We start from the raw sequence: 21,572 nt of genomic DNA on the forward strand, positions 1-21,572 counted from the left end.
CAGCCCGGTAGAGTGACTAACAATTGGTCAATTATCAGAATAAAGAAATGAAACAAAAGATATGTACTAAATAGATAAATAAGACCAAGTCAGCTTACCAGGGTGCAGAGAGGGGGATAGAGGAGCGGAGTCCCACCAGAGTAACAGCCCCCGACACGTGTTTTGCGGCTAAAGAACGCCGCTTTTTCAAGGAAGTGCACACATAGCAGGAAAGGACCTATATTTGACCTGGCTGACCTCTGTCACATGTGCAAGTTCGTCCAATAGCAGCGGCGGCGCATGCGCACGGCGACGGACGGGTCCGCCATGGGGGTAGGGCGTCAGGCCAAGTGCGCACGCGCCGGGAATGAACCCGGAGCGCCCGCACAGACACAAAGACGCCCGCCCACATGGGGGAGCCGCCCACCGGCCGGGCGATGCGCACGGCCGCTGGGTTAGGCTACTTTCACACTAGCGTCCGGAACAACCCATCGCTGTGCGTCGGGCCGCCGTTCCCGACGCTAGCGTGGTCTCCGCCGCACAACGGGGGCAGCGGATGCATTTTTCCCACGCATTCGCTGCCCCATTGTGATGTGCGGGGAAGTGCGGGGAGGTGGGGGCGGAGTTCCGGCCGCGCTTGCGCGGTCGGAAAAAGCGGACCGTCGGGAGCAAAAAACGTTACATGTAACGTTTTTTCTCCCGACGGTCCGCTACCACACGCCCAAGCGTCGCAAAACGGACGCGACGTTTTGCAATGCGTCGCAAATGCGTCGCTAATGTTAGTCTATGACGAAAAAACGTATCCAGCAAGAACTTTTGCTGGATGCGTATTTTCGGCAAAACGACGCATTTGCGACGTATTGCAGTTAACGCTAGTGTGAAACTAGCCTAAGAGTAACTACTTAAAGTCCCAACCAAAGAGCATGCAGTGGTAGTCTCTGTCTATTGGGGCAAGGTAAAACGTATATAAGACACAGTGGTGGAAACACAGTATAGCGATGTAAAAATATATATATGCAGCAATTTACATAAATACAGGTAGATATAATACACTGTGCATGATGAAAGAATATGTAAAAATAGGGGCGGAAATATGTACCCATGATAGCAAAAATACTGGATATATAAAAGACATAGTTGATAAATATTCACAAAATAACAATTATATTATAAAAATAAAATACAGTAAATAGTATAACAATACATCAATTTTTATAGAAACTGATAATAAATATAATTAAATATATATCCAGTGGGTAACAAAGTTGTAGTTGTATCCAGCACCAAAAACCATAGAATCAATATATCCAATAAATAGCACATGTGGTATAATAAGTTGTAGTTGTATCCATTTGTTGAGACACTGCCGTCATACATTAGAGACACTACGGACGTCTTGTCGAGGGTTGATGGCATCCTTGTGGATGATGACACAATTTTGGTTACCGCCGACGTCGAGGGGCTCTATACGTGCATTGACCACTCTCATGGGTTGGCTGCTGTTCGCCGTTTCTTGGGGGCCTCCGATCTGGACGGCCCTCTGAGTGAGCTGATCCTCGAGCTGGTGGAGTATATCCTCACCCACAATTTTTTCGTCTTTAAAGACAGATTCTATCTACAGAAGCGCGGCACAGCCATGGGCGCGGCGTGTGCGCCCTCGTATGCCAACCTCTTCCTTGGCGCCTGGGAGAGGGAGATTTTTGGTGACGGGGGCCCACCCGCTGCTGCCCATGTGCTGTGCTGGTATCGCTATATTGACGACATTTTGTTTTTGTGGGGGGGGTCTGCCCACCAGCTCGAGGAATTCATGGCTATCTTAAATAACAACAGACAAAATATACGGCTCACATATACCTATAGTGAGACCGTTGTGGACTTCCTGGATGTCCGTCTGGAGGTAGATTCTGACCAGCGCATCCAGACGGATGTCTTTAGGAAGCCCACCTCAGTCAACTCTTTATTGCATGCCACTTCTGCCCACTATCCAGCCACGGTGAGGGCCGTCCCGATCGGACAGTTCCTCAGGATGCGGCGAATCTGCTCCTCCGAGACCAAATTCGAGGCACGGTCGGATGACCTAAAACAGAGGTTCAGGGATCCCGGCTATAGCCGCAGATCCATTAAGGCTGGTTATGACCGTGCCCGCAGAACCCAGAGAAGCGATCTACTGCACCCTGCCACTCGACGTCGAGCGGAAGGTGGAGGTGATCATATTCGATTCATCTCCACCTTCAATCATGAGTGGGAGAGCATGCGTACAATTCTTAAAAAGCATTGGCCTGTACTTAGGACCGAACCTTCCCTGCGTGTTTCCCTGGGTGACTTTCCTCTCATGACGCCGAGGAGGGGTATGAACCTTGGCGACATGCTAGTCAGGAGTCATTATATTCCTACTATCAATTCTCCCTTTGGTACTGCTGGTCCCCGCCCGGGTTGCACCTCGTGTGGGCACTGTCTTGCCTGCGCCAATGTCCTGCGCTGCTCTGAATTTAAATCTAGTGATGGCTCTAAAACCTTCCAGATAAGACATCGGATTTCTTGTGGGTCGACCAACATTATTTATTACGCAACTTGCCCATGTCCAAAGATTTACGTGGGCCTTACCACACGTGAACTTAGGGTCCGTATACGCGAGCATGTGCGGGACATTGACGCGGCCAGGACGGTGCCCACAGAGATAGATTTGAAAACACTCCCCCGGCACTTTTGGTTGCACCATAATTGCAACTCTAAACTACTCTCTGTTCGGGGGATTGATGCGCTTCATTTGGGTGTGAGGGGCGGGGACAACAAAAAACGTCTCGCGCAAATTGAGACAAAATGGATTGTCCTTTTGGATAGTGTGACCCCGAAAGGACTTAATGAGTCCTTGAGCTTTGCTCCATACCTCTAGTAGCTTATATGTGATACAAATGGGTCCTCATTATCCCGCCAGTTTCTCTTGTTTTTATTCTATTTTTTAATTTTTAATCTTGTTATTCTCGTTTTTGCAGCATTAATAATTCCTCTTACCTGTGGGCCTTCTTTTTGGCCCTGGCTTTCCTTCTGCCCCGTCCACTTGGATTCGTTCCTCTGGAGTTCCTGGTGTCTCAAGATATGGACAAGCTGTGGGAACACATCATATACCACATGTGCTATTTATTGGATATATTGATTCTATGGTTTTTGGTGCTGGATACAACTACAACTTTGTTACCCACTGGATATATATTTAATTATATTTATTATCAGTTTCTATAAAAATTGATGTATTGTTATACTATTTACTGTATTTTATTTTTATAATATAATTGTTATTTTGTGAATATTTATCAACTATGTCTTTTATATATCCAGTATTTTTGCTATCATGGGTACATATTTCCGCCCCTATTTTTACATATTCTTTCATCATGCACAGTGTATTATATCTACCTGTATTTATGTAAATTGCTGCATATATATATTTTTACATCGCTATACTGTGTTTCCACCACTGTGTCTTATATACGTTTTACCTTGCCCCAATAGACAGAGACTACCACTGCATGCTCTTTGGTTGAGACTTTAAGTAGTTACTCTTACCCAGCGGCCGTGCGCATCGCCCGGCCGGTGGGCGGCTCCCCCATGTGGGCGGGCGTCTCTGTGTCTGTGCGGGCGCTCCGGGTTCATTCCCGGCGCGTGCGCACTTGGCCTGACGCCCTACCCCCATGGCGGACCCGTCCGTCGCCGTGCGCATGCGCCGCCGGCGCCGCTGCTATTGGACGAACTTGCACATGTGACAGAGGTCAGCCAGGTCAAATATAGGTCCTTTCCTGCTATGTGTGCACTTCCTTGAAAAAGCGGCGTTCTTTAGCCGCGAAACACGTGTCGGGGGCTGTTACTCTGGCGGGACTCCGCTCCTCTATCCCCCTCTCTGCACCCTGGTAAGCTGACTTGGTCTTATTTATCTATTTAGTACATATCTTTTGTTTCATTTCTTTATTCTGATAATTGACCAATTGTTAGTCACTCTACCGGGCTGCATTATATAGAAGGGATTTCCCTCCTGGACCAGTATGTATATGGGGATTTTAGAGGGGTGGATGCCTTCTTGTATTTGTGAATCATGGTACTCACCACACACTTTTTAGTGTTACTGCTGTTTTTATCATCTTTTGTTACAATAAAGTATATCTTTTTCTATACAAATATGCTCCGGTTTCTCCTATTTCTTCATGCTATTTGGAGCTAATTGATGGGTCTGGTTATACATAACACACATGTGTTGTCCCAGACTAATAATATGATTTGGGGATTTCTAATATTATTAATTCTTTCTGTGTGTTTCACAGCTTTTCCCTCTACATTCATGGACTTCCGTGCACGGGATCGTACCTGGCGTGCACAATTGAATGAGGTGTTCCATGATAACATAGAAGGGGGTAATGATGGGCCCAGTAAAGAGTTACATGAGACGATTACACGTTTTAAGGACCTTTTGCGCAAAAGAACGCGCATTTGGTGGAATCACGAGTTCTTGGATAAATACATCCAAAAGGACCTCATCCCGAGGGGACTCCGTATACAGGTGTTCCCCTCGTTCCCTATAGAGGAGGAGGATGTAAAAGGGAAGTGGGAAGATTTAATTAATAATTGTTCTAAGGGCTTCATGGTTCTCCTTAAACAAATGAACCAGAAATCACTGGAAAGCATGGAGATTGAGATTGATACCTTACAAGCCATCTTACATAGGGATTTGACAGGGGACTCCCTAAAAAAATTAAACGATGAGCTCGATTTGGAGCTCCAGAGATGGGCCAACGAGATTCAGGCAACTAAATCTAAGAAATTCCAACGGGATGCCCAAGATAAACAACTTGGCCGAATGTATAGATGGCAACACTCATATGGACGGTCCCGTGCCAGATCCAGGAACAACTACCAATCCAGGTCGAGATCTACCTCCACACGCTCCAATACATCTAATTATGATGACGATACGACTACCGTGTCTCAACCCAGTGGCTCGATGTCTACAGGACCTAGTGACAATAAAAGAATGGCCACAAGACAATTGGCCAAAACTAAGACCACTGGAGGGAGGGCTGCCCAGGTAAATACGCAGGGATTGTTGCGGGTGATTAATTTATCTACACACGCTCTTTCAGTAAACCAGATAGAGGTTCTGAGTAGAGGTCTGACATTCTCCCCCACTAACTCTTTTAATTATTTTGCAGCATTGAAGGACCTTCATTTATTTTCACGTAAATTGATTTTCAAGAAACTTCACAACAGTAGGGACCTGAATGACTGTGAGAGGGAGACTCTTCGGGATCTGGAGGATTTGCTTGAAGAGCAACAAATGCCAAGCTTAAGTAAGTTTCCACCATTCACCCGTCCCAAATCCGCCAGGTTCCCCTCCTTGGCTCTATCACCAGCAATTGAAATCTTTACTAAGCTGGTGAGTGAGGATTTCAAAAAACTATCCTCACGGCGCACGTATGATAATCTAACATCACAACAGCGCCTTGCTATTAAACAACTAAAAGATATGAAAGATGTAGTGTTTAAGCCAGCAGACAAGGGGGGGAACGTGGTGGTTTGGCCATGTGTGAAATATGAGCGGGAGGCTTTCCGCCAGCTCAGAGATTCTAGTACTTATATCAAGCTTTCCTCCAGTCCCTTGACCTCCTTCTCGCGGGAATTACAGGATATACTTGTGGGAGCCTTTGAGGCTAATGTCATCACTAAACAGGTACTTGATGGACTCATTGTCAGGTCACCCAGGGTCCCCACATTTTATCTACTACCTAAGATCCACAAGGATGCCCTCAACCCCCCGGGACGTCCTATTGTGTCAGGTATTGACGGCATTTGTGATCCGGTATGTCAATTTGTTGACTTTTACCTTAAACCATTTGTTGAGACACTGCCGTCATACATTAGAGACACTACGGACGTCTTGTCGAGGGTTGATGGCATCCTTGTGGATGATGACACAATTTTGGTTACCGCCGACGTCGAGGGGCTCTATACGTGCATTGACCACTCTCATGGGTTGGCTGCTGTTCGCCGTTTCTTGGGGGCCTCCGATCTGGACGGCCCACTGAGTGAGCTGATCCTCGAGCTGGTGGAGTATATCCTCACCCACAATTTTTTCGTCTTTAAAGACAGATTCTATCTACAGAAGCGCGGCACAGCCATGGGTGCGGCGTGTGCGCCCTCGTATGCCAACCTCTTCCTTGGCACCTGGGAGAGGGAGATTTTTGGTGACGGGGGCCCACCCGCTGCTGCCCATGTGCTGTGCTGGTATCGCTGTATTGACGACATTTTGTTTTTGTGGGGGGGGTCTGCCCACCAGCTCGAGGAATTCATGGCTATCTTAAATAACAACAGACAAAATATACGGCTCACATATACCTATAGTGAGACCGTTGTGGACTTCCTGGATGTCCGTCTGGAGGTAGATTCTGACCGGCGCATCCAGACGGATGTCTTTAGGAAGCCCACCTCAGTCAACTCTTTATTGCATGCCACTTCTGCCCACTATCCAGCCACGGTGAGGGCCGTCCCGATCGGACAGTTCCTCAGGATGCGGCGAATCTGCTCCTCCGAGACCAAATTCGAGGCACGGTCGGATGACCTAAAACAGAGGTTCAGGGATCCCGGCTATAGCCGCAGATCCATTAAGGCTGGTTATGACCGTGCCCGCAGAACCCAGAGAAGCGATCTACTGCACCCTGCCACTCGACGTCGAGCGGAAGGTGGAGGTGATCATATTCGATTCATCTCCACCTTCAATCATGAGTGGGAGAGCATGCGTACAATTCTTAAAAAGCATTGGCCTGTACTTAGGACCGAACCTTCCCTGCGTGTTTCCCTGGGTGACTTTCCTCTCATGACGCCGAGGAGGGGTATGAACCTTGGCGACATGCTAGTCAGGAGTCATTATATTCCTACTATCAATTCTCCCTTTGGTACTGCTGGTCCCCGCCCGGGTTGCACCTCGTGTGGGCACTGTCTTGCCTGCGCCAATGTCCTGCGCTGCTCTGAATTTAAATCTAGTGATGGCTCTAAAACCTTCCAGATAAGACATCGGATTTCTTGTGGGTCGACCAACATTATTTATTACGCAACTTGCCCATGTCCAAAGATTTACGTGGGCCTTACCACACGTGAACTTAGGGTCCGTATACGCGAGCATGTGCGGGACATTGACGCGGCCAGGACGGTGCCCACAGAGATAGATTTGAAAACACTCCCCCGGCACTTTTGGTTGCACCATAATTGCAACTCTAAACTACTCTCTGTTCGGGGGATTGATGCGCTTCATTTGGGTGTGAGGGGCGGGGACAACAAAAAACGTCTCGCGCAAATTGAGACAAAATGGATTGTCCTTTTGGATAGTGTGACCCCGAAAGGACTTAATGAGTCCTTGAGCTTTGCTCCATACCTCTAGTAGCTTATATGTGATACAAATGGGTCCTCATTATCCCGCCAGTTTCTCTTGTTTTTATTCTATTTTTTAATTTTTAATCTTGTTATTCTCGTTTTTGCAGCATTAATAATTCCTCTTACCTGTGGGCCTTCTTTTTGGCCCTGGCTTTCCTTCTGCCCCGTCCACTTGGATTCGTTCCTCTGGAGTTCCTGGTGTCTCAAGATATGGACAAGCTGTGGGAACACATCATATACCACATGTGCTATTTATTGGATATATCGATTCTATGGTTTTTGGTGCTGGATACAACTACAACTTATTATACCACATGTGCTATTTATTGGATATATTGATTCTATGGTTTTTGGTGCTGGATACAACTACAACTTTGTTACCCACTGGATATATATTTAATTATATTTATTATCAGTTTCTATAAAAATTGATGTATTGTTATACTATTTACTGTATTTTATTTTTATAATATAATTGTTATTTTGTGAATATTTATCAACTATGTCTTTTATATATCCAGTATTTTTGCTATCATGGGTACATATTTCCGCCCCTATTTTTACATATTCTTTCATCATGCACAGTGTATTATATCTACCTGTATTTATGTAAATTGCTGCATATATATATTTTTACATCGCTATACTGTGTTTCCACCACTGTGTCTTATATACGTTTTACCTTGCCCCAATAGACAGAGACTACCACTGCATGCTCTTTGGTTGGGACTTTAAGTAGTTACTCTTACCCAGCGGCCGTGCGCATCGCCCGGCCGGTGGGCGGCTCCCCCATGTGGGCGGGCGTCTTTGTGTCTGTGCGGGCGCTCCGGGTTCATTCCCGGCGCGTGCGCACTTGGCCTGACGCCCTACCCCCATGGCGGACCCGTCCGTCGCCGTGCGCATGCGCCGCCGGCGCCGCTGCTATTGGACGAACTTGCACATGTGACAGAGGTCAGCCAGGTCAAATATAGGTCCTTTCCTGCTATGTGTGCACTTCCTTGAAAAAGCGGCGTTCTTTAGCCGCGAAACACGTGTCGGGGGCTGTTACTCTGGCGGGACTCCGCTCCTCTATCCCCCTCTCTGCACCCTGGTAAGCTGACTTGGTCTTATTTATCTATTTAGTACATATCTTTTGTTTCATTTCTTTATTCTGATAATTGACCAATTGTTAGTCACTCTACCGGGCTGCATTATATAGAAGGGATTTCCCTCCTGGACCAGTATGTATATGGGGATTTTAGAGGGGTGGATGCCTTCTTGTATTTGTGAATCATGGTACTCACCACACACTTTTTAGTGTTACTGCTGTTTTTATCATCTTTTGTTACAATAAAGTATATCTTTTTCTATACAAATATGCTCCGGTTTCTCCTATTTCTTCATTCATTTCCTTTCTGCAGACAACCCCACTATCATAATGGGCAATTTTAACATCCCCATTGACACTTCCCTCTCAGCTGCCACTAAACTTCTAGCTCTCACTTCCTCCTTCGGCCTCACTCACTTCTGCAGCCACTCACAAAGATGGTCACACACTGGACCTCATCTTCACCCGCCTCTGCTCCCTATCTAACCTCTCTAACTCACCTCTTCCTCTTTCTGACCACAATCTGCTCACATTCTCTTTCCTCTCCATTCCTTGTCTACAATGCTGACCCCACAAACTTGCACACCCTTGCAGAAATCTTAACACTTAGATCTACACTAACTCTCTGAATCCCTCTCACAGACATAAGTTCCCTACACAATGTGGATGATGCTGCCGCTCTATCTAACATCACAATAGCTGTAGCTTTGGAATCTCTTGCCACTCTTACACATACCAAAGCTCGCAAAATCAACAGACAGCCCTGGCACACCAGCCTGACCAAAGAACTGAGGCGAGCCTCCAGGGCTGCTGAGCGGAGATGGAAAAGATCCCACTCCAACGAGCACTTCATCGCATTCATCAGTCTCTCACTACTTTAAAGACCACACTCGCCACAGCAAAACAAACCTAATTCTCATCTCATATCCTCCCTGTCTCACAACCCTAAACAGTTATTCAACACCTTCAATTCTCTCCTCCGTCCCCCAGCACCTCCTCCCTCCCCAATCATCTCAGCTGAAGACTTTGCCTCATTTTTCAAGCAGAAGATTGATAACATCAGAGACAGTTTTAGTGGACAACCCCCAGAGCCCTTCCTCCCAACTGCCCAGCCCTCCACCTCCAAAACCAACTTCTCCACCATTACAGAAGATCAACTCTCCACTCTACTCTCAAGATCGCATCACCACCTGTGCACTTGACCGAATCCCTTCTCACTTCATCCCAAACCTCGGCACAGTCTTCATCCCAACCTAAACCCATCTCTTCAACCTATCATTAACAACTGGTGTTTTCCCCTCAAGCTTTAAACATGCCTCAATCACACCTATCCTCAAAAAGCCTTCTCTTGACCCATCCTCTGTATCTAGATATCGCCCTATATCACTTCTCCCCTATGCCTCAAAACTACTGGAACATCACGTCCATCTTGAACTGTCCTCCCATCTTTCTTCCTGCTCCCTCTTCAACTGCTTACAATCAGGCTTACAGTCGCACCACTCCACTGAAACTGCCCTAACTAAGGTCACCAATGACCTATTAACTGCCAAGAGCAAGCAACACTATTCTAGGCTCCTCCTCCTGGACCTGTCCTCTGCCTTTGACACAGTGGACCATTCCCTGTTGCTGCAGACCCTCTCATCCCTTGGCATCACAGACTTGGCCCTATCCTGGATCTCGTCATACCTAACTGACCGGACATTCAGCGTCTCACACACCACCTCCTCACCTCGCCCCTTATCTGTCGGAGTCCCGCAAGGATCAGTTCTAGGGCCCCTGCTCTTCATTTACACTTTTGGCCTGGGACAGCTCATAGAAACTCACGGTTTTCAGTATCATTTCTATGCTGACAACACACATCTCTGGACCAGATATCACCACCCTACTAACCAGAATCCCTCAATGTCTGTCCACTATTTCATCCTTCTCCGCTAGATTTCTAAAACTTAACATGGACAAAACAGAATTCATAGTCTTTCCCCATCTCACGCGACCCCCCCAACGAACCTATCCATTACGGTAAATGGCTGCCCACTCTCCCCAGTCCCACAAGCTCGCTGTCTCGGGGTAATCCTTGACACTGATCTCTCCTTCAAACTACATATCCAAGTCCTTTCCACTTCCTGCCGCCTTCAATTCAAAGATATTTCACGGATCCGTACATTCCTAAACCAAGAATCTGGAAAACCCTTGTCCATGCCCTCATCATCTCCCACCTCGACTACTGTAACCTCCTGCTCTGTGGCCTCCCCTCTAACTCTCTCGCACCCCATTCAATCTATTCTAAACTCTGCTGCCCGACTAATCCACCTGTCCCCCCGCTATTCCCTGGCCTCTCCCCTGTCAATCCCTTCACTGGCTCCCCATTTCCCAGAGACTCCAGTACAAAATCCTAACAATGACATACAAAGCCATCCACAACCTGTCTCCTCCATACATCTGTGACCTCATCTCCCGGTACTTTCCTGCACGCAACCTCCGATCCGCACAAGATCTCCTTCTCTACTCCCCTCTTATCTCCTCTTCCCACAATCGTATACAAGATTTCTCTCGCGTATCACCCCTACTCTGGAACCCTCTACCACAACACATCAGACTCTAGCCTACCGTCGAAACCTTCAAAAAGAACCTGAAGACCCACCTCTTCCGACAAGCCTACAACCTGCAGTAACCACCGATCGACCAAACCACTGCACAACCAGCTCTATCCTCACCTACTGTATCCTCACCCATCCCTTGTAGATTGTGAGCCCTCGAGGGCAGGGTCCTCTCTCCTCCTGTACCAGTTGTGACTTGTATTGCTCAAGATTATTGTACTTGTTTTTATTTTGTATACTCCTCACATGTAAAGCGCCATGGAATAAATGCCGCTATAATAATAAATATAATAATAATAATTGTTAAAAAATCAATACACAGAATTGAAATAACATCATGAGTAATTCATTCTCAGTAAAGTGCGAAGTGCAGACAAACGGCTCATGGGCTGTGTAAACAGACACTGAGAAAATGATGCTGGAAGGTGCTTGGATTTATCTCTGATGTCTCCTGAGGAGATGTATGATCAGTCATTAACAATAGGTAATACATGATCAAACAAATTAATATTCCACAGGAGGATCCGGAATTAACAACATAAATAGAATATACAGTGGGTACGGAAAGTATTCAGACCCCTTTAAATTTTTCACTCTTGAAGCTCTATGGGTATTGCACCCTTCCCAGGCTATAAACATTGGCCCCCATCTGTCGGCTTTCCCTCTGCTGGTTACAAAAATTGCGCAGGGGCCCACGCCATTCTTATGAAAAATAATCTTTTATTAATTAAATACATGTACAGTAAGCTGCACACACACTACACGAATTGTGTTTGTCACATACATCTGTATAGCTATCTATTCTATGTGTATTTAGTGTATGTAATACAGCGCTTCTATCCTGTCGGCTCCTGCTGTGATTTTACAGTACACGGCAGATGAATTGCCAGTTTTCTTCTATCTACGTAATATATACAGTACAGACCAAAGCTCTTCAAGAGAATGCCAAAAGTGTGCAAAACAGTCATCAAAGCAAAAGGTGGCTACTTTGAAGAACCTAGAATATGACATATTTTCAGTTGTTTCACACTTTTTTGTTAAGTATATAATTCCACATGTGTTAATTCATAGTTTTGATGCCTTCAGTGTGAATGTACAATTTTCATAGTCATGAAAATACAGAAAAATCTTTAAACGAGAAGGTGTGTCCAAACTTTTGGTCTGTACTGTACGTGTCTCCAGAAGCGCGGGCTGGGCATAATGTCCTGGTGACTACATCGTACTGGTCACTACAGCGGCAGTTTGCAATTTTCACTCTGTAACATCCACTGCTGCTTGTTTCTGGAAATTAACTATGGAGTCAAAATCATTACTACACCTGTAAATAAATTCCCAAAGGGGTATAATTTCCAAAGTAGGGTCACTTGAGGGGGGATTCTGTTCTAAGAATTAGGGGCTCTGTATATGGAGTCTGCAAACTGTTCTAGGAAAATCTGCTCCAGGAGGCAAATAGCGCTCCGTTCCTCCCGAGTCTCTCCGCATGGCTAAGTAGCACTGTTCAGCCACATATGGAGTATTGCCACATTCAGTAGGAATTGTGGGACAAATTTTGGTGCCATTTTTACCCACTTGTGTAAAAAATGTAAAATCTTTGGCTAAAACAAAAATTTGTTAAAATTTGGTAAAAATGTAATTATTGTATCTTTTATCACTGCCCAATGGTATAAAGTTATATGACACACCCATGGTGTCAATATGATCACTACACCACTAGATGAATTCATTGAGAGGTGTAATTTGTAAAATGGGGTCAGTAATGGGGGGGGGGGGGGGGGGGTTCTGCTGTTCTGGCACCTCATGGGCTCTCCCAGTGGGTCATGGCACCTGCAAACCATAACAGTAAAATCTGTCACTCCTTCCCTTTTGAGCTTTGCTTGGTGCGTGAAAAATATTTCCTGATTACATGTAGTGTATTGGCACACTCAGGAAAAATGGACCTCAGTTTGTAGTAAAATAATTTCCTAATAGCCCTAGAAAAATTAAAAACTTGGGACTAAAACAAGATTTTAGTGGTAAAAATGTAATTTATTCTTTACCGCTCAATGAAATGTGGAAACTACAAATACGACAAAAACGATCCAATATATCTTGTGATGCAGTGACCCCTGTGGCAGTTAGGGGGCGCTGTGTGTGCTCCTTGGGATATGCATGGAGGCATATGTTGTTATAATGGTGGTGAAACAGTGAATGGCAGAATTGTGAGTGGCCGATATGTGTCGCAGAGGGAGTCTGCGTGGTAAGTCTGATGCAATGTTGTTGTTCTGGGACCTGTAGTCCCTAAAGAGTTTGTATAGTTATGAAGGGAGACTTACTAGGCTAGTTATGAGAGATGGGCGGGTCAAACTAGCCACTCACCCACACACTCCCACTGTGGGAGTGGTTACAGGTGTATAATGCGACCAGGGTGTGGGTCACATGGTTCCTGTATGGTTCGCTGAGTGTGGACCTGAATGGTCTATGCTGGAAGGTCCTGGAGAGCCTTTGTGTTGGGAGTGTCATCTCCCTGAAGAGCACATGGGGCTTTGGACCTGGTGGCCTGGGGTGTTGGACAGATGTCCTGAATAGCACCCGGACAGGTCACATGCCTGTGTGTTGGACGGTCCCATGTGGGATGGACATCCTGAATAGCGCACTGAGTAATCTGTGTTGGAAGTCCTGGGAGTAGGCTTCCTGAAGAGCACAACCTGTGTTGGATCTCCTGGGAGTGGGAATCCTGAAGAGCACTTGCCAGTGTGTTGGACGGTCCCATGTGAGATGGACGTCCTGAATAGCGCAGTGAAACTGGGGTCCTGGACGGTCTGTGTTGGAACCTCTTCTGAGTGGAGTCTTCCTGGAGCACCTGAGAGACTGTAGACCTGGATGGTCTGTGATGGGGAAGCTACCGTCCTTCGGTGGCTCTGGACTGACTGATGTGTGCCTGCCAGGCAAGTTGGTGAACCCCGTAAGGCAGTTTTCCCAGGAGAGAGGACTGACGAGGAGTCAGCAGGTGGAACAGGAGCTCCCATAAGGTACCATTGACTGTTGGTGCTTGTGATAGTCTATGAACTGTGTGGTCTCCCACGGTAACTGAACAAAGTGAGGTTCAGCGTGTATAGAGACTGCGACCCAATGGCTTATGCGCTATATGAATAGGGATGTTGATGGACTGTTCGGCGTACGGACACCCATGGTAACTGGACGAAGTGAGAGGTCCAGCATGTTTATTGTCTGTGAGACAAAGCCGTATATGAAGTGTCTAAGATAAAGCTGCAAGTTAATATCACCAGTTGGTGCCTATTGTGTTCTATGAAATGTATATAATGAACTGTGCATAACCCGGTTTATGACACTTTAATAAACTGCATGGACTGTTTTGTGTGAAAAACCGTGCCCGTGTGCTTGAATCCCGTGCCAAGTGAGTGTCCCCCAAGACACGTGGTAAGCGCAATCTTACAATATGTACAAAAGGTCTTTTATTACATATATGACAGAAAAAATGGGGTCCATGGGGAACATGTGCAAAAAACAAGCAGAAAGTGCAATTGTGCAAAAAACGACGTTTGGACCAGGACAAACCACATTTAGTATTTGTATTTACCATGTATCATATATTTTAGATTCAATAATCGGCAAGATACTATTAAAAATGAGGTTAAATGCCCTACCAATAGGGAGTGGATTATAAGCCGGCAGGATGTCATAATAGTATACACTTCAAAGAATGAGTAACAAGATATTCTAATTTTGGCATCCCATGTTTAAAATTAAACTGTCTGGGAGGGGCATTGCCCAATTTTTAAATTACTTGTACCACTAACCTGGTCATATGGCCATTAAGCTCATGTCCACTATAAAGCTAATGCCCCTATAGTCATATCACTGAAGGTGTGTCTCTTTAGGGGGTCCTTTTTCCTGCAGCTCCAGGGGAGCAGCCTTTGTGCCCTCCTATGCTAACCTGTTCCTGGGGCTGTGGGAAAGGGACCTCTTAAGGCCCCGTCTCACATAGCGAGATCGCTAGCGAGATCGCTGCTGAGTCACAAGTTTTGTGACGCAACAGCGACCTCCATAGCGATCTCGCTATGTGTGACACGTACCAGCGATCAGGCCCCTGCTGCGAGATCGCTGGTCGTGTCGGAATGGCCTGGACCTTTTTTTGGTCGTTGAGGCCCCGCTGACATTGCTGAATCGGTGTGTGTGACACCGATCCAGCGATGTCTTCACTGGTAACCAGGGTAAACATCGGGTTACTAAGCGCAGGGCCGCGCTTAGTAACCCGATGTTTACCCTGGTTACCAGCGTAAATGTAAAAAAAAACAAACAGTACATACTCGCCTTCTGATGTCCGTCAGGTCCCTTGCCGTCTGCTTCCTGCTCTCACTGACTGCCGGCCGTACAGTGAGAAGTGAGAGCACAGCAGTGACGTCACCGCTGCGCTCTGCTCTCAGTGTACGGCCGGATCTCAGTCAGTCAGAGCAGGAAGCAGACGGCCAGGGACCTGGACACCGAAAGGCGAGTATGTACTGTTTGTTTTTTTTGGTAACCAGGGTAAACATCGGGTTACTAAGCGCGGCCCTGCGCTTAGTAACCCGATGTTTACCCTGGTTACCCGGGTGCTGCAGGGGGACTTCGGCATCGTTGAAGACAGTTTCAACGATGCCGAAGTCGTTCCCCTGATCGTTGGTCGCTGGGGAGAGCGGTCTGTGTGACAGCTCCCCAGCGACCACACAGCGACTTACCAACGATCACGGCCAGGTCATATCGCTGGTCGTGATCGTTGGTAAATCGCTAAGTGAGACGGGGCCTTTACTGTCTGACCAACAGTCGTCTATGGAGCGCGTCCTACTCTGGACGCGTTACATAGATGACATTTTTTGGTCTGGCAGGGCAGTCAGAAGTCTCTTGAGGAATTTGTTGGGGGCTTGAATGACAATAGTCGGAACATATATCTGACTGCTACGTTTGACAAAGACAAAATCGAATTTCTGAATATGACACTGACTAGAGATATGGAGGGTACTATACAGATGACAATTTTCAAGAAACCCACATCAACAAACATGTTGCTTCATGCGTCCTCCTCCCATCTGGCCCACATGGTTCGGTCGGTCCCAGTTGGCCAATTTTTACGCCTCCGACGTATATGTTCAACAGACGAGGATTTCGAGACAGAAGCTAGGGATCTCAAGAGCCGTTTCAGGTAACGAGGATATAGCCATCGCATTATTAATAAAGCCTATCTTCGGGCCAAACATAGTAATAGGAACTCTCTATTATACAGGACGGGTTGTGTGGCACAGAACGGATGAGGTTACATTTGTGACCAACTTTAATTCTCGCTCTGAACAGGTACAAAAAGAGGTTTTTGGAGAGGTCTTGGCCCATCTGAAAGACAGATCCAATCATTGCTAAATTAATATCAGACAAACCATTAATCACATATCGGAGGGCTAAAAATTTGCGCAACCACTTGGTACAGAGTCATTATGTAGGAGACCCTCCTAAAACATTCTTGGATAATATCAGCGACAAGTAGAGAGGTGGATGCAAAGTCTGTGGCCACTGTGTAGCATGTGTAAGCATAGTTAAACATGACAAATTTGTTGATTCCTCAGGCACAAAAGAATTTAAGATACTCAAATCTATTATATGTACATCCAAAAATGTAATTTAACCCTAGCATGTGTATTGGAGGCCTTTTATGCTTACTTTTTTGCTATTATCTGCAAAATTACTTAAGTTAGAATTTTGAAACTCCAGGTAATCCTCAAGTATGTCGTTGGTAATATCCAGTTGTTCATATAATTGTTTTCATAGGCATTTCGGTGTGACAATGCTTTTTTGGTGAAAACAACATGTGTACGGATTGGGGGCCTTTTAGGCCCCCATGTATTTTTTATCATGTTCTCAGTAGTGTTTGTGTCTCAAGTTACTTTAGTTGTACTCAGTAAGGCCAGTCTCACACGTCCAGATAATTCCGGTACCGGAAAAATCGGTACCGGAATTATCGGTGTCCGTGTGCCCCTGCGTTTCTGTGGCACATCAGTGTGGCACACGTGTGCCGACTGGGTACCACACGTACCGTGTCGGAGACAGTGCTAGAGATAAGTGCTGTCCCCCCACGTGGTGCTGAAGCCACCATTCATATCTTCTCTGCAGCAGCGTTTGCTGTAGAGAAGATATGAATAATCCTTTTTTTTTGTTTCTCGTCTTTAACATAAAGATCCCTGTCCCCGCCCGCTGTTATTAAAATACTCACCCGCCTCCCTCGCAGTGTCCTGTCCTGGCCGCAGCTTCTACTGTATGAGCGGTCACGTGGGGCCGCCGATTACAGTCATGAATATGCGGCTCCACCTCCCATAGGGGTGGAGCCGCATATTCATGACTGTAATCGGCGGCCCCACGTGACCGCATACAGTAGAAGGTGCGGCCAGGACAGGACACTGCGAGGGAGGCGGGTGAGTATTTTAACAACAGCGGGCGGGCGCACAGGGGGTGGGAGGGGGGTGGGGACCTGGATCTTTATGTTAAAGACGAGAAACAAAAAAAAAGGATTATTCATATCTTCTCTACAGCAAACGCTGCTGCAGAGAAGATATGAATGGCGGCTTCAGCACCACGTGGGGGGAGAGCGCTTACTGTAAGCACTGTCTCCAGCACGGCACACGGACTGCACACGCGCTCCCACGAACACTGACATGTCTCCGTGTTTGGCACACGGAGACACGGTCCACAAAAAATCAATGACATCTGCACAGATGCATTGATTTCAATGTGTCTACATGTGTCAGTGGCTCCGGTACATGAGGAAACTGTCACCTCACGTACCGGAGCCACTGACGTGTGAAACCGGCCTAATGCTGGTGGAGGGGCCAGGGTGTGGATAATAACATGTGAGGATGTCATGTGATTTTTGGAGGGAGAGATAAGGCCATAACATCATCTCAGGTCCTTCTGAACACAGTAAGGCTATGTGCACACTTTGCGGTGTGCTCTGCGGGTTCTCCCGCAGCGGATTTGATAAATCTGCAGGGCAAAACCGCTGCGGTTATCCCTGCAGATTTATCGCGGTTTGTCTTCCAGTTTCCGCTGCGGGTTTTACTCCTATACTATTGATGCTGCATATGCAGCAATATGCAGCATCAATAGTAATGTTAAAAATAATAAAAAATGGTTTATACTCACCCTCTGACGTCCCGATCTCCTCGGCGCTGCACGCGGCAATCCGGTTCCAAAGATGTACGAGAAGGACCTTCGCAACATCACGGCCATGTGACCGCGGCGTCACCGCAGGTCCTGCTCGCACAGCAACCCTGAGACCGGACGGCCGTGTGCAGCGCTGAGAGGTGAGTATATCATTATTTTTTATTTTAATTCTTTTTTTTTTACACTAATATGGTTCCCAGGGCCTGGAGGAGAGTCTCCTCTCCTCCACCCCGGGTACCATCTGCACATTATCCGCTTACTTCCCGCATCGTGGGCACAGCCCCATGCGGGAAGTAAGCGGATCAATGCATTCCTATGTGTGCAGAATCGCAGCGATTCTGCACAAAGAAGTGACATGCTGCAGGTTATAAACCACTGCGTTTCTGCGCGGTTTTTCCCGCAGCATGTGCACAGCGGATTGCTGTTTCCATAGGGTTTACATGTAAATGTAAACGCAATGGAAACTGCTGCGGACCCGCAGCTGCAAAAACGCTGCGGATCCACGGTAAAACCCGCAAAGTGTGAACATGGCCTAATGATGCTGCAAGTTCATACAATACATGCCCAGCAAGCCAGCCAAATATGGAATCAAAATCTTCTGGATGTGTGATTCTGCAAATTATTATGGCATAAATGGCGTAATCTACTGTGGCAAAGAGGTTGGTGCACCAGTACAGAAGGATCTGGGGTCTGAGATTGTGAAAACACTTGCTGTTCCAATATTCAATTCAGCTAGAAACATTACCATGGACAATTATTTCACCAATGTTGAACTAGGCAATTTTCTGCTTCAAAAAGCTATTACACTTGTTGGTACTATCAAGCGAAACCGCCAAGAAATTCCAGCAGCACTCAAACACAATCGTCAGAGAGCCCTTTATGAGAGTGTCTTTGGATTCAATAAAGTGACTTTGGTATCTTACAAAGCGAAGGAGAAATCAGTGATTTTACTCAGTACCATGCATCACAATTGCAGTACTGACAGCAATGACAGAAAATTAAAACCAGAAATCATCCTGCATTACAATAAAACAAAAGGAGGTGTAGACAAAATGGATGAGATGGTGGGAGAATACTCATGCAAGAGGCAAACAAAATGATGGCCTGTAGTACTTTTTTCAAATATGCTTGATGTAGCAGCCCTAAATTCATTCATCATTTATACAGAAACTCATCCAGAATTCCATGCACGGAGGAAGGACAGGAGACGCCTATTTTTGAAGGACCTTTGTCATGAACTTGTAATGCCTCACATGATACAGCGAAGCGACGTGAAAGGCTTGCTAACGCAAACTAAAGAAGCAATGAAACGGTGTGGTGTAGTTTCAGATGATTCCAGGGCCGAGAAAGAAAGAGAAAGCGCTGTTTCATGTGACCAAGAAACACAGACAGGAAAACTGAGAGATTTCGTTCAATTTGTAAGGAAAATGTTTGCAAATAACAATCTTCCGAAAAAATAACTTGTCAAAATTGTTTGGAAGACTAATATAATAGAAAAGAAACATAATAGAAATGTAGCTGCAGCTAGTTTGGTATAGATTTCTATGCGTTTTTTCATATGTTTGTGTGAAATTTTGTAAAAAAAAATTTGGGGGGTGTTTTCGGTGAAAAATTATAATAAAAATTTTGCTTACTAATCATATTTTATTTAGCAGTTTTAAAATAACTTGTAAAAGTTATATGTGTGTTTTTTTCATATGATTTGCATGGGGGCCTAAAAGGCCCCCAATACATTAATATGAAGATTTCTGATGTCACGCATACTAGGCTTAATACGCATCTTGTTTCTGTTCACTGATATATATAGGATTGACTACCCGTCAATTGAAGGCCAGGGTCAGGGAAGACGTGCTAGGAATACAGGCAGCAGTTAAAGAGAAGGATGCATACTCTCTCAAAACATTACCGAGGCACTTTAAGCTATACCACAATTGTGATAGTAGTGCCATACGTGTCAAAGGCATTGACATGATTGATGTGGGGATCAGAGGCGGCAAGATTTCGCAACGCTTAGCGCAATTAGAAACTCGCTGAATATGGACCTTGTTGTGGGCTTGAATGACAATAGTCGGAACATATATCTGACTGCTACGTTTGACAATGACAAAATCAAATTTCTGTATGTGACACTGACTAGCGATATGGAGGGTACTATCCAGACGACTATTTTCAGGAATCCCACATCAACAACCATGTTGCTTCATGCATCCTCCTCCCATCCGGCCCACATGGTTCGGTCGGTCCCAGTTGGCCAATGTTTACGCCTCCGACGCATATGTTCAACAGACGAGGATTTCAAGACACGAGCTAGGGACCTCAAGAGCCGTTTAAGGGAACAAAGATATAGCCACCGCATGATTAATAAAGCCTATCTTCGGGCCAAACATAGTAATAGGAACTCTCTATTATACAGGATGGGTAGTGTGGCACAGAGAACGGATGGTTAGATTTGTGACCAACTTTAATTCTCGCTCTGGAGGGGTACGAAAGGTTTTGGAGAGGTCTTGTCTTGGCCCATCTTAAAGACAGATCCAATCATTGCTAAATTAATATCAGACAAACCATTAATCACATATCGGAGGGCTAAAAATTTGCAAGACCACTTGGTACAGAGTCATTATGTGGGAGACCCTCCTGAAAAATTCTTGGATAATATGAGTGACAAGAAGAGAGGTGGATGCAAAGCCTGGAGCCACTGTGTAGCATGTGTAAGCATAGTTAAAGATGACAAATTTGTTGATTCCTCAGGCACAAAAGAATTTCAGATACTCAAATTATTACATGTACATCCAAAAATGTAATTTATTACGCATCTTGTCCCTGTTCACTGATATATATAGGATTGACTACCCGTCAATTGAAGGTCAGGGGCTAGGAATACAGGCAGCAGTTAAAGAGGAGGATGCATCCTCTCTCAAAACATTACCGAGGCACTTTAAGATATACCACAATTGTGATAGTAGTGCCCTATGTGTCAAAGGCATTGACATGATTGATGTGGGGAAAGAGGCGGCAAGATTTTGCAATGCTTAGCGCAATTAGAAACTCGCTGGATATGGACCTTAACCCCTTTAGGACATGCGTTGTACTAGTACAGCGCATGTCGTGTCTCCCCCTTTGATGTGGGCTCCGGCGGTGAGCCCATATCAAATTTGCGACATGTGAGCTGTTTTGTACAGCTGACATGTGCGCACAATAGCGGCGGGTGAAATCGCGATTCACCTGCAGCTATTAACCTGCTAAATGCCGCTGTCAAACGCTGACAGCGGCATTTAACTACCGCTTCCTGCCGAGCGGCCGGAAATGAGCGCATC

Source organism: Ranitomeya variabilis, chromosome 1 (genome assembly GCF_051348905.1).
Source record: "Ranitomeya variabilis isolate aRanVar5 chromosome 1, aRanVar5.hap1, whole genome shotgun sequence".
Classification (NCBI taxonomy): Eukaryota; Metazoa; Chordata; class Amphibia; order Anura; family Dendrobatidae; genus Ranitomeya; species Ranitomeya variabilis.